The sequence below is a fragment of the Danio aesculapii genome, chromosome 19, assembly GCF_903798145.1.
Source record: "Danio aesculapii chromosome 19, fDanAes4.1, whole genome shotgun sequence".
Lineage (NCBI taxonomy): Eukaryota > Metazoa > Chordata > Actinopteri > Cypriniformes > Danionidae > Danio > Danio aesculapii.
Window position 1 is genome coordinate 17928680 of NC_079453.1, and position 12858 is coordinate 17941537.

Here is a 12858-nt window from a genome sequence, read left to right on the forward strand (position 1 = left end):
ACTCTGCCATTCTATCTTACTCTGTTCCATTGGAACCGGATGTTGTGTTCTGCCGTTTCGCTTACCGGAACCAGGAAGTGTGAAAAAGGCCTATGCGAAAGGAGAGTGAAGCGAGAGAAAAGTAAACAGCTGAAGCGAGCTCGCGGCCCGTGTCATTTATAGCTGTAAGATTTGAGAAATTATTAGTAAGATCAGCAGTCGGAACTTGATTTAGATGCTGTTAAATACTACTGTCCGTACTCAAACCGCCCATCGCGTTTGGATCAAAGACAGCAACCGTCTAAAGCACAGATCTGATTAGGCTGTTTTTTTGTTCATTAGAGACTCCTTTTGACTATTACTACTACTTTTCTTGGTGAGTGAATTTTACACTATTGTATTTTACTAAAGGTGAAGGTTTTAAGTTGTTTAAGGTGTAAATGGTTCATAAATACTGTCTGAATGTATGTTTTATGGTTGAATATGCACATTAATGTGAATATAAGTGTGGATTAAGAGCAAATCTACTGTTTAAATGTTTTTGGAAAGTTTGTTAATGTTATAAGTGGACATTTGCAGTTTTCAGTTTTTTGCTCTTTCAGCACGTGCGAATGGCTCACATGATTTTTGCTAACCATGTGCTTAAACTAACATGCTAATAGAATGCAAGTGCATCTAATAAGATGTTGTTTCTGTTTAGTTAGCTATAAATAAATATGGAATTGCACTTATAGTGAAGATAATGTGGTTTAATATGCGTGTTGATAAATGCTATATTGTACATTTATCCTATTTTATTTAAATTGGTTAAGTTTATGTGAGAAATGATTGTATGCACTGATTTATATGGATTGTTGAAAGGTGAATGGAAATTAATGGTGCCTTTTCACCTTGCCTTTTCAAGGTTGTTTTTTTTTTTTTTTATCTCTGCTTTTGTTTTTCCATCTTCTCTGTTCGTTGGTCCTGTCACCTGACATTTGGTGTGTGGAGTTCCAAAACATTGTTGTTTCTGCCATCTTGGACGACATTCACTGTTGGTGGAAACTGGCGAGCCGCCCGGTTTTATGGAACCAAGATTTCTTGTTGCCCAATTCATCTGATTGGTAGGAAATTTGAGTTTATATTTTTCCTCATCTATTGGACACAGGAACGACTGAAAGCCAGAGCTATAATTGGTTCTGTTGATTTTTTTCTGTGACTACTAATCAGTGTTGAAAACAAAACACTGCAACAGGTGCATTATAAACATTTGAATTTATTATACTGAACTTGAACATTTCACAACTGAACAGGTGAACCAATCACATTTTTTTTTTGATGGACTAGTGAATCATTCTACCGAATCACCTTGGTATTTCACAAAAAATAATTTTGTGGTTTTAATATTTTGACCAAATTTTCTGTTCTGAAGTGTTTCAATTATTACTGTTTTATTACCTACCTGAGGAGTGTTGAAGTTGTTATTTTCCTTTTTACATTCTGTTTTTTTGAAGAACACATTGGATATAGTGTAAAATCTCATTTTATTTTATTGCTTCTTACTTAGGGAAACATACATTTAAAAGTCCAAATCTAAGTATAATTTGTTTATTTTATTTAATATATTTTATTTTTTACAAATTTTTACAATATAAATCACATTTATTTTAATACATAAAAAATGCTGTCTTGTGTGATCATTTCCCTTGTCTTGCTGCAAAGTTGGCTCCAGAGCGAATGTGAACTTCTGATTACTAGGTCCAAAGTTGATAGTATATTATTGTAATCTTCTTGGTTTCTTGAACTTTTCCTTTTTATCAATAGCAACACTTTCGAAGGTCTTTGGTTTTACACTTTAGCCAGACAGCTTGCCCCCACCCCCATTCCGCTTTTTGTATGCTAATGTTCCCTGCCAAACTGCTTTTGAGTTCGAGTTTTTTTTTTTACTCACAAGTGATGTTAGAAATGGGAAACTAGAGGGAAAAATAAAATACAACGATGTGCGCTGTATTTGCACTTAGCCTAAACAGACATTCCAAAATCAGCCTGTGCCCATGTAACATGTATTAAATTAATTTGTTTTCGTTATAAATTCAAGCAAAATCTTTGTTTAGTTGGTAATTAATGTGGAAAATGAAAGAGGAAATGTTTTATTTTTATTTTGATGTTTCGGCGCGATGACGTCATTGGCGTGCGTTGCCGCGGTGACGTCATTGACATAGCGCGCTCTTTGCTTCAGTCTGTCGGAGGACAGAGCAGAGCAACGTAGGCGTCTACTCCTGTCCCGTGGAAAAATGTGTATGAAGTAGAAGATTTGTAATTTAGATGAAGTGAGTTTTGTTATAATATGTTATATTTGTTATATAACATGTACATTAGTTATATGAGTGTGTTTGGGTTCTTTTTACTGGGTTTTAACCAAGCGGCAACCTCCCGCCCTCGGGAAGCCAATACGGAAGTAGCTAAAACTGCAATTTATCAAAGTTCCGCTAGTCCTGGCTCCATAATAGAGCAAATTTTAATTGAGCCCACTGTTAGAATGGCCGACTTTAGAGCAGAAAAAAAAGGTGTTTACAGCCTGGTACAAAGAACGATTTTGGGTCATATAGCTATTATTAACCCTCCCTGACAACTGTGAGGGGGGTGAATTTTTTTATAGCTCATCCGTTTCCTTTATATTAGGTTATAGTAAGTTTGCATAATTAAGGGCGTGGCCACTTGAGTGACAGCTAGGTCTCGCTGGTCGCCGTCACTTCACCTCAGCTGAATCCGGCAGATTAGCCACTGATCTCGGCATATTCATCGTATTTTTGTTTTGTTTTTTGTGGCTTTACACAGTCAGTTGCCTTTTGGACTTATTTCTTACAATTATCAGATGATATGGGATGCTGTGTGCATTTAATTGTGCTCACAAACCATTCATGTGGCCTCGTTTCCCATGTGAGTAAAGTTATATACTTGTATACCATCTCAATGAATGTATTTGTTTTATTTAAGTTCATTTATCATTAATATTTTTCTTTAGACTCGTAAAGCACTCCAGAATGTGACAGATTGATTAGCTGTGGGTTCTAGAACAGTCATCTGAAGTGTTATCATACAGTGTTATGCTGGAGTTCATCAATAGTCCTGCATTTACTAACACAGACTATATTTGAAGTGTTTGGAAGTAATTCGCGTTTTCCTCCTGTAGAAAAACGTCATAAGAGCAATGCTTAGAGGCTCAATGTATTACAACAGTGTTTTTAAAAGTCTAAACACTTTATTGATATAGTGTACAGCCAAGCACATGTGGTCAGAACACAAACGAGTCGCAGGTAATGAAGTATTAAGCGTTTCTCCCAAAGAAAAGCCTGTCTGCCAGATCTAAGCAAAGTGCCAGCAGGTGTCTGTAGCTCCGCTCACTCTCCGCCTCTTTGCCCTTGTTTGGTATCCCGCCGTGGGTGCGATGACACACAAACAAAATGGCGACGGTTGGCCGCGCCTACTTGTAGCTTCTTTTGCAGTGTTCAGAAACCTATGGGTGACATCACGGATACTACGTCCATATATTTTACAGTCTATGGTTTTAACCTGCCACACTGTCATTTTAACCAGGAGTGCAGTGGACGAGAATAGCATGAACTAATGAATGTTTAGCAGTAGCAGGCGTAAGAGGAATTATAAAAGAAGAATCATAACTGCATGTTCTCTGTTTGTGCAGGTATTGTTTTTTTGTGTTTTATGTGTTTGATGTTTAACTTAACCAGCACCCCTATTTTTGAACATTTTCCAAAAAAATGCCATTCCCAAATAAAAATGCATGTAGCTTTTTTACCCTGAGGTCTATTTTCACAAATGTGGTCTTGTTTAAATCTAGACACTTAAATGTTTATTACTTAAAAGAGTTAAAATGACCCTATAGTAAAATATGATTAAATATGATTTCACTTATGAAAAAATTAATGTTGATTGAATGGTAATGGTTTAAAAACACCAAAAACATCAAGATGTATGTATGCCCATGTTGTAATTCAAATTTGAGGATGATACTCACAAAAATGTGGTTTCTGTAAGCATTTATTTAAAAAAATGTCTAGGCGTACTTTTAAAAAGACCATTTGGAGACTCCAAGTGGACACCTGGTAACCAAGTGCCCAAATGAGTCAAAAATACATAACACAAACATGCAAATTGATTCAGAACTGCTCTGCCCACCAAATCAGGAGGAAAAGACAAGAAAAAACTATTTCAGATCAACAATTGTGGCGTTAACTCATTTGGTTACCTGGTGTCCATTTGGCAACTCCAACTGGTACAATAGTCAACGCCTGGACTAGTCTTTTGTAAAAAAAAAAAAAAAATTCTTGAAATCAAATGTTGCATTTTAGTTTTTATTTCTAGATAATTCTAGGAAACCTTTAAAAATGGCTATTTGGAGACTCCCAATGATATTAGATACTACATACTGTACATATGCATTTGAAAAAAACTTGATGAATTTAGGAAAAACAAACACTTGTTACAACAAACAAAAAATTTATTACAATTTTTGTTACAGCAAAATATTAATTTTGATGCTTGATCAACAATGCAACTATTTACACTAAAGACATTTGTTGGCTGTCTATCCAACTGGAAACCAAAGACGCTGAAAGACATGAAAGCGAGATAGAGAGAAAGTTAGAAAGTGTGTAAGCACAATAAATCAAATGTGGAATATTGTGTTGTGTACGTGTGAGTACTTACCTAGTACTGCCTCATGTCAGCATTTTATGTGCTCTTCAACAGTGCAGACTCAGAAGACATCCACTGCAACAAAGGAAACAGAGACATAAAAACTGTAAAAGCAGAACAAATCAACTTTGTAACTATGTATAGATGTGTACATGTGTGAGTACTTACCTAGGACTACCTTGTGCCACATTTTCTTCAACAACCCAGACTCCAAAGAAACCCATGCGAAAAAAAAGGAAACAGAGACAGAAAAAGTGTGTAAGTAAAACAAATCAACTTTGTAACTCTGTGTATAATTGTGTGTGTGTAAGTATACTGCCTCATGCCAGTCTGTCACATTTTTTTTCAACAGTGCAGAATCTGAAGATACACACTGTAAAAAAGAAGGAAACACAGACAGCCAATGTAAAAAAAAACTAAAGAAATGTTAACAAATTGAATCCACTATTACCAGAGAAAACACAAGATCAAAACTTACTGGATGTGGATTGTTGTTCATCACCTCACTCCTTGGAACTGCATTTCTCAGGGTCTGAACTCCACCTAAACTTGGAAAAAAATCTTGAACAACTATTAGCTTTGAACACTTTGAACAATATAAAGTGCAAATAAAAATGGAACATGACAGACTAAATACCACACACTAATCAATATTTCCCCTCCCTCCGATGCCAGTCATTGTAGCAGTCCCGTTTCGGAAGGAAACACAGTGGCACCTCACATGTTGCACACATGACTGGCGTCTTCTGATGGTAAAGTCTGCACTTTCGTCGTCCAGAAGTGCTGTCATCCGTGATGTGCTTCGGATTGTGGCAGATGGTATATGGAGCTGGGATTGCAGCTCCGCCTGATTCCAAACCTGAGAGTTCCATAACAAGGGTTTCCCTGAATGCTTTCTGGGTCAGGGGTCTTTCCCTCTTTGCTCTGGCCAGTTGCTGATGCAAAATGAAGGCATTGACAACAGCGATGTCTACAAAGTGGTAAAAGAAGGATCGGTACCACTTCCGTGTCTTATGAAGCACTTTGTAGTAACCAATGAGGGCATCTGACAGGTCCACTCCCCCCATGAACCTGTTGTAGTCCAGCACAGCACCAGGCACTGGCACATGCACAATAGACCACTGCCCATCATTGTCCTTGATACTCCTTTGCACTGTGTCACCTCCATATGCTTTGTGGAAAGTGGAGCACATCAGCACTTCCCGGGTGTCTTTCCATTCCACAAACAGCAGGTCATCCTCTCTGATCCATCGAATTGACCCTGGTGGAGCATTCGGTGGCAGTTTATTGGTGGCCGTCTTTGGGAAACCAATCCTGTTTGAACGAATGGTGCCACATGCCCAAATCCTCTTAGAGAGGAGGTCTCTGAAAAGCTTGGGACTGGTGTAAAAGTTGTCCACGTACAGCTTATAACCAGTGCCCAGATACTTTTCATCTATGAGTGCCATGACAGACTCATAGCTCAGCCCATTCGGAGATGACATTCGCTTGCCTTCGTACACAAAGAACTCTGATGTATAACCACACTGGGAATCTGCCAAAACAAAAAGCTTGTAGCCCTATTTAGTGGGTTTGTTCTTCATGTATTGCTTGAGCCCAGACCTCGCCTTGGATGCCACCATCCTTTCATCTATGGAGATGTTTTGACCAGGATGAAAAAATGCTTTGCAGGCATCCCTAATGTTGTCATACAGAGGCTTGATCTTCCCCAAGCGGTCATAGGCTGCGGTTCCCTTCTTTCCTTCGTTTGCTTCATCATCCTGAGGATCGCTAAGATAGAGAGGATTAGCAATGTTCAGAAACTTCCTACAGGACATGGTCCTTGCAGGAAGGGGAACACTGTACACGTCAGACCTCCTCCAATAGTCTGTCAAAGCACACACCTTCATGAGACTCATGAAAATCACAAGCGCCAGGTAAGACTTCATGTCTTCCACAGAGATGCTTTTCCATGACTTGTCTGTTTCCTGGCGATGTTTGCTTGCATAGGCATTAGAGTGTTGCATGATGGTCTGCAACACAGATGGAGATGGAACAACTGCAGCGGTGTGTATCTGTCAGTTGTCACCAACTGTGGCCCAGGTTCACGAGCAGGCCTGAACACAGGCTGGGGAGGCCCACTGTCATCTTCATCCACATCCTTCCATCTTTCATGTGAGGTGCCAGGGGACACATCAGACACTGACTGGCATCTGCTCCCTCCCCCCCTCCCTCTTCCTCTCCCTCTCCCCCTCCCTCTTCCTCTCCCTCTCCCCCTCCCCCTCCCTCTCCTTCTCCCCCTCCCTCTCATAGTTACAGAAGATGGAGCTGGAGATGAAGATGACTGTCGTCGTCTCTTCCGTCGTACAGGACTGGACTCCGGATTCCAGTCCTCATCCGTTTCAGAAGGCCTATTTCTAGCACAGAAAAACACACACAAAAGCAAATAAGGATTTTAGTCATATATTAGAGACATACGACAACTACAAGCATATATATTCCATCATTTTACAATTTTAAAAGCCTAAAATTACTTTTGAAAATAATGCTCAATATAATAAATAATTTGTAATATTTTACCTTCTCCCAAATATATTTACCTTGTAAATGATTTCTTACATTATTATAAAAACAATGCAAATAAGGATTTTAGTCATATATTAGAGACATACAACTACAAAGCGTCAATATTCCTTCATTTTACTATTGCAAAAGCCTAAAATTACTTTTGAAAATAATGCTCAATATAATAAATCATTTGTCGTGTTTTTACCTTCTCCCAAATATATCTTACATTATTATAAAAACACTGCAAATATATATGAAGTGCATTTGGACACAATATAACCGCATATAACCTCCAAAACAGCATAAAGCAACAAATGCAATTACACGATAAACAATGTACAAACCATTTGCACTTTTACTTCCTCCCATATTATTTTACTTTGTTATCTGTTCTATCAGTTATTTTATCGTCAGTGCATCAGATTTACGCGTTTATAAGTGACACGTGAAATCTTTATAAGCACGATGTATGCCTACTCGTGTAGGCCCTTCATTATCACTCTTGCTGTTACTTTAGTGATCAAAAAGCTGCTGTGCTAAAACAAACACTGCAAATACAGTTTCAAACATTCAAAACAAAGGTAGAGAAACTTACCGATCTAAAACGGGATCGAGTCCATCAACAAACATATCTTCCTGGGCAGAATAGATACTCGACGCCATGCTCTCCTTGTCTGAAAAACATTTCTCCGCATCTCTCTGCTGCTCCTCGTCGCTGCTTCTCATGATCTCCTCCAAAACACTCTCAACACCGCAAAAACTCTTCTCAACGTGATGATCCATTGTTGGAAAAACTCAGATGGAAAGGCGATCGGTAAAAAACAAGCGATGTCTCACTGCACTCTATGCACACGATGCGTACTGGCGAGGGCGCACGTGGAACTAACATGTTTACGCACGTGTAATCTGTGTAAATACCACTGTGTACTACGTAAACGGCGTGTCACAGTAAAGGTCTTTTAATTGGCTACAACTTCCATCCATCAAAACGTTGCCGTCTACACATTAGCTGGCTTGACAAGTAGAAAATGACGTGCGAAGATTGACACCTCTTCTGAGCCAGTGAAGCACTGCCTTTGTTTTGAGAACAATAACAAAGCCTGTGATTGAAGGAGGGAGACGAAGGCGGGCTTATTTTGCAAGGAAGAGACTAAACTTTGAGAAAACAGGGACTTTTCATCGATTGAATACGGATAAAAAATATTTTTTCATCGAAAATAGTCGTTACTGATTACTTCATCTTGAAATGATCTTTGTAAACAATGGGAGTATTTTTTGTTTTTCCCAAATTTTTCCATTGTTTTGGATCAAAAGCTGGGATGCATTTTGGACAGTGAACCCTTACACCATCAGGGATGTAGTTGTTTTTTGGAGTCGTCCTCGCTGATCAGAACTACAGGAGATAAAACGTAAGTATTGCGGTGAACTTTGCACGTGTTTAAATGGGCGGTCCTTCGTGATTTCATTTAACCCTTTCCTCTGTGGTACATTGATTTGAAAAACAAGCTCAGAACATGAATCTTGAGGTTTATAGCTTTCTAATGATGCATAGGTTTTGACACAAGGTTGTATATATTTACGGAACAAAGGTCATAAATCATATAGACACGCCCAGCCACGCCCCCAGCGGACCGTGTTTTATAATGACTTATATTTTCTCATTATGTAATACGTTATATTTACTGTATTATTCTTGCTTGAGTCTGTCGGAGGACAGAGCAGAGCAAGCAGTAGCAGGCGAAAGAGGAATTATAAAAGAAGAATCATAACTGCATGTTCTCTGTTTGTGCAGCACTTAAATAAATGAGACATCTGAACCTTTAGACAGACTTCAGTTCTTTACTTCACACAACACAACACAACGCAGAGGGGTAGTCGAGCCGTTAAGACCGGCTCCGGCTACATTGGTGCCGTGACCTTCGAAAGGATCAACATCAGATTGACCACCGGATGTTGCTGTATGCTGTATTCTTCATTTTAAGGATTTGGATGAACTTTTCCCTTCTTATCTGCTGGAGAGGTACAAAGACTCAATGTTAAACATCAGTGAAGATAATATGACACTTGACTGAATTATTTCTTTTCTTTTTTTTCTCGTTTAGTCTAATCGTATTAAAATAATAATATTTGAATTATCATCATAATAATAATAATAATATTTGAATAATAATTATAGTGATAATCATTTTGAAAAAGAAAAGAAAATGTCATATACTTACGCTGCTGACGATGTTGAGGATGTATATATTGGAGGAGGAAGGGGTAGATTTTTTAGAGATATAGTTCATGCACCTGGAGCTATGGGTTTTGTTGACTCTCCAGTGGTTAGGTCCACACGCATAAAAACTGATTGTCAGGTTCCAAGGTCAGGTTCACCTTCCACTGATTTGAGCCACCTCATTACACATTTAGCACATGAGATAGTACAATCAATCTCAGCACAGTTGTGTAAGGGAAATGAAAAGGGGGACAAAGTATCTAACAATCAGAATGTAGTTTTAGAAACACCCTCAGCTGAATCACATTCTCTGAACATGACTGGTGTAAAATTAGTGATGCATTCTGACATGAAAGAGCCACCAAGCTTTTGTGGAGATGGCACTGATAAACTTTCTATCCATGAGTAGGAAGAACAAATTGATGTTTATCTAAGAAAGAGAGGTGTGCCCATAGGAGAGCAGACTCAAGAGATGATATCTAGACTTGGGGGGAGAGCAAGAGACATAATTAAAGTTACATTGAGTAGTAATTCATCTTTAAAACCTGGTGAAGACCCGAAAGTTGTTATTGATATTCTTAAGCAGCACTTTAGTGAACTGACATACTCTGCAATGCCACTCGCTGATTTCTATAACACTCTGCCTGCAGTAGGAGAGAATGCAATGGACTGTTGGATTCGTTTGAACAAAGCTGTTGATGTTGCAGAGCACTGCTTAAAAAGACAGGGACGTAACCTTGAAGATGCAAGTAAGGAGGTAACAATGATGTTCATAAAACACTGCCCAGATCCAGCTCTTTCTGCTGTGCTAAAATTTAAAACTGCAGACAAGTTGAAAGCCTGTGAGATTCAGGAGCACCTTTATGATCATCACACGCAGTTGAAGATTCGGCAGCAGCAGGCCAAATCAAGATGTCCAGGTGTAGAAAGATATGCCACTGCAAATGATGAATCAGTGCAGGTGGGCGCATCAACAAGACTCCAAAATTAAATCGAAATGGTGGGTGATATTCGCACAATGTCTGATACTACAAGCTTGCAGAATCTCATTACTCAACTTGATCAGATATTAAAGCAGAACAATCAAGTAGCAATCCATACTCTATATGTCAGGTGGATATCGGTCAGTCCGGAAACCATGTAGAGTCTGCAAAGCAACTGATCACTTTACTAGCATGCACTGCAGACAAGAAGGTCTGTGTTTGTCATGCTGTATGCCAGGCCACTGGAGGAGAGAATGCCTTAAGGCAAGATATGGAGCCAGTGTTCCCAATATGAAAATGAGTCAAGAACAACAACAGCTGTTAAACTGACGGACCTGCACATGGAGAAATCAAACCCTCAACCAACAATGTGAGATTAATTGGGAGCGATGGTATGAGAATGCTTCCTCAGCTCAATCTGGAGATGGTCAAGTAAGTCATGCAGAATTCACAAAAAAATTTAACTGTTTAGTAGGGCTGTGACGGTAACAGATTTTCTGTTAACGCGGAGATGAAGTAAGAAATCATGCGGTATATATATATATATATATATATATATATATATATATATATATATATATATATAAAATCGCTCCACAGAAAATAAGCATTTTTAACGCACCGCTGTAATTTCTATATCGCAATCCCTTTATCAACATTTTTAATAAAAGTCATTATTTTAAAGATTATGTTTTGAGATAATGATTTTACATCAGCACTGCATTTTCTCCTTCGCCCTCGCTCTGAGTTCAAGTGACGGAGTGTTGTGAAGTAGTTAAACTATCAAAATGGCACAGGAATATCATTATATTAATATAGGCTTTGCTAAAAGGCTGGTTAAATGTAGGTCATTTTTTACAGAAGCCATAAACGGACGCGCATGCTGTGACCACGGTGATGAGTCAACAATCGCATATATTTTGACTTATTTAAAGTAGGCTATAGGCTATAATAATTGTGTGTAAAGAAGTTTATAAAAAATGTAGCCAATATATCAATAGGGGTTTGTGTAGTAGCAATTACAGTAGAGGATTATCCTTTTTTCCTGTGGAGCAAAACAAACTCTGCACAGTTGTGTAGCGGATGGAGACGCACAAAAATATACAATTAATATATTTTTTACAATTAAGGCATTTCATTTTGTACAATTTGTATGTTAGTTTTCGTCGGTCAGTAATCTACAAAATAAACAATAATAACTAATAAACTTTGAGGTGAAGTGATGTGCCTCAGGGCCTATCTACTGAAAGGTTTACCTACAACCTTAACGTCGCTGCTTTGTAGCGCATATATAGCCTATATATACTCCATTGTAGGTAACCCTTTCAATAGATAGACCTCATCAATGACATATTAAGCATGGACATTTACAGGATAAGTTATGCTATGGGCTGTGAGATGCGTCCATGACTTTACACATTACAGTAATAATCAAGAGTGCACAGGTTATGTACCTTATGGAGTCACTCTCTTAATATTGGATATTTAAGAAGCATAAAACGCTGTTATGAAAAACTCTCTTATATCTGCTGGTGCTGCTATTAATACGCAGATCTCGGTTATGCTGGTGCAGCCGTTAATACACGGTTCAGGTAATCAAAGAGCCAGCAGTCATACAGTTAACAAAGACTCAATGTTTGAAACTGAATATTTCACTTTTATTTTATTTATATTACAATTGTATTTAACAGACCAGTTTGTGTTTTGGCTGTGGCATATAGCGGACCCTGAGGCACATCGCTTCACCTCAAAGTTTATTAGTTATACTTGTTTATTTTGTAAATAACTGACCGACAAAAACTAAGATACAAATTGTACAAAACAAAATTCGTTTAAAGAATATTTTTTTTCCGACGAAAATATATGAATTGTATATTTTTGTGCGTCCCCATCCGCTACACAACTGTGCAGTGTTTGTTTCGCTCCACGGGAAAAAAAGGATTTAATTAATGCTCTACTGTATTTGCTGTACACAAACCCCTGTGATATATTAGCTACATATTTTTATAAATGTCTTTACACAAAATTAATATATGCTATAGCCTAAAGCCTACTTTAATTAAGTCAAAATATATGCGATTGTTGACTCATCACCGTGGTCGCAGCATGCGCGTCTGTTTATAGCTTCTGTAAAAAAAGACCTACATTTGACCATCCTTTTAGCAAAGCCTATATTAATATACTGATATTCCTGTGCCAGTTTGACACTGTAAATTAAACTGAGGAGAGTTTAACTACTTCACAACACTCCGTCACCTGAACTCAGCGCGAGGGCGAAGGAGAAAAGTGCAGCGCTGAGGTAAAATTATATTCTTTAAAATAATGACTTTTATTAAAAATGTTGATAAAGGGATTGGGATATAGAAATTACAGCGGTGCGTTAAAAATGCTTATTTTCTGTGGAGCAATTGATTTGAGTTAGTAGGCCTGCTTTAT

General features: G+C 38.1%; 1 long non-coding RNA gene across 1 annotated transcript; it reads right to left on the reverse strand.

The window, feature by feature from the left end:
* Nucleotides 1–4462: 4462 nt before the first annotated feature.
* Nucleotides 4463–6875, reverse strand: LOC130246402 (uncharacterized). Its single transcript, XR_008839439.1, has 4 exons — nt 5153–6875; nt 4843–5047; nt 4687–4749; nt 4463–4588 (listed from the first exon to the last, which is right to left on the reverse strand). It is a non-coding gene; the product is annotated as an uncharacterized LOC130246402 (long non-coding RNA).
* Nucleotides 6876–12858: the final 5983 nt, after the last annotated feature.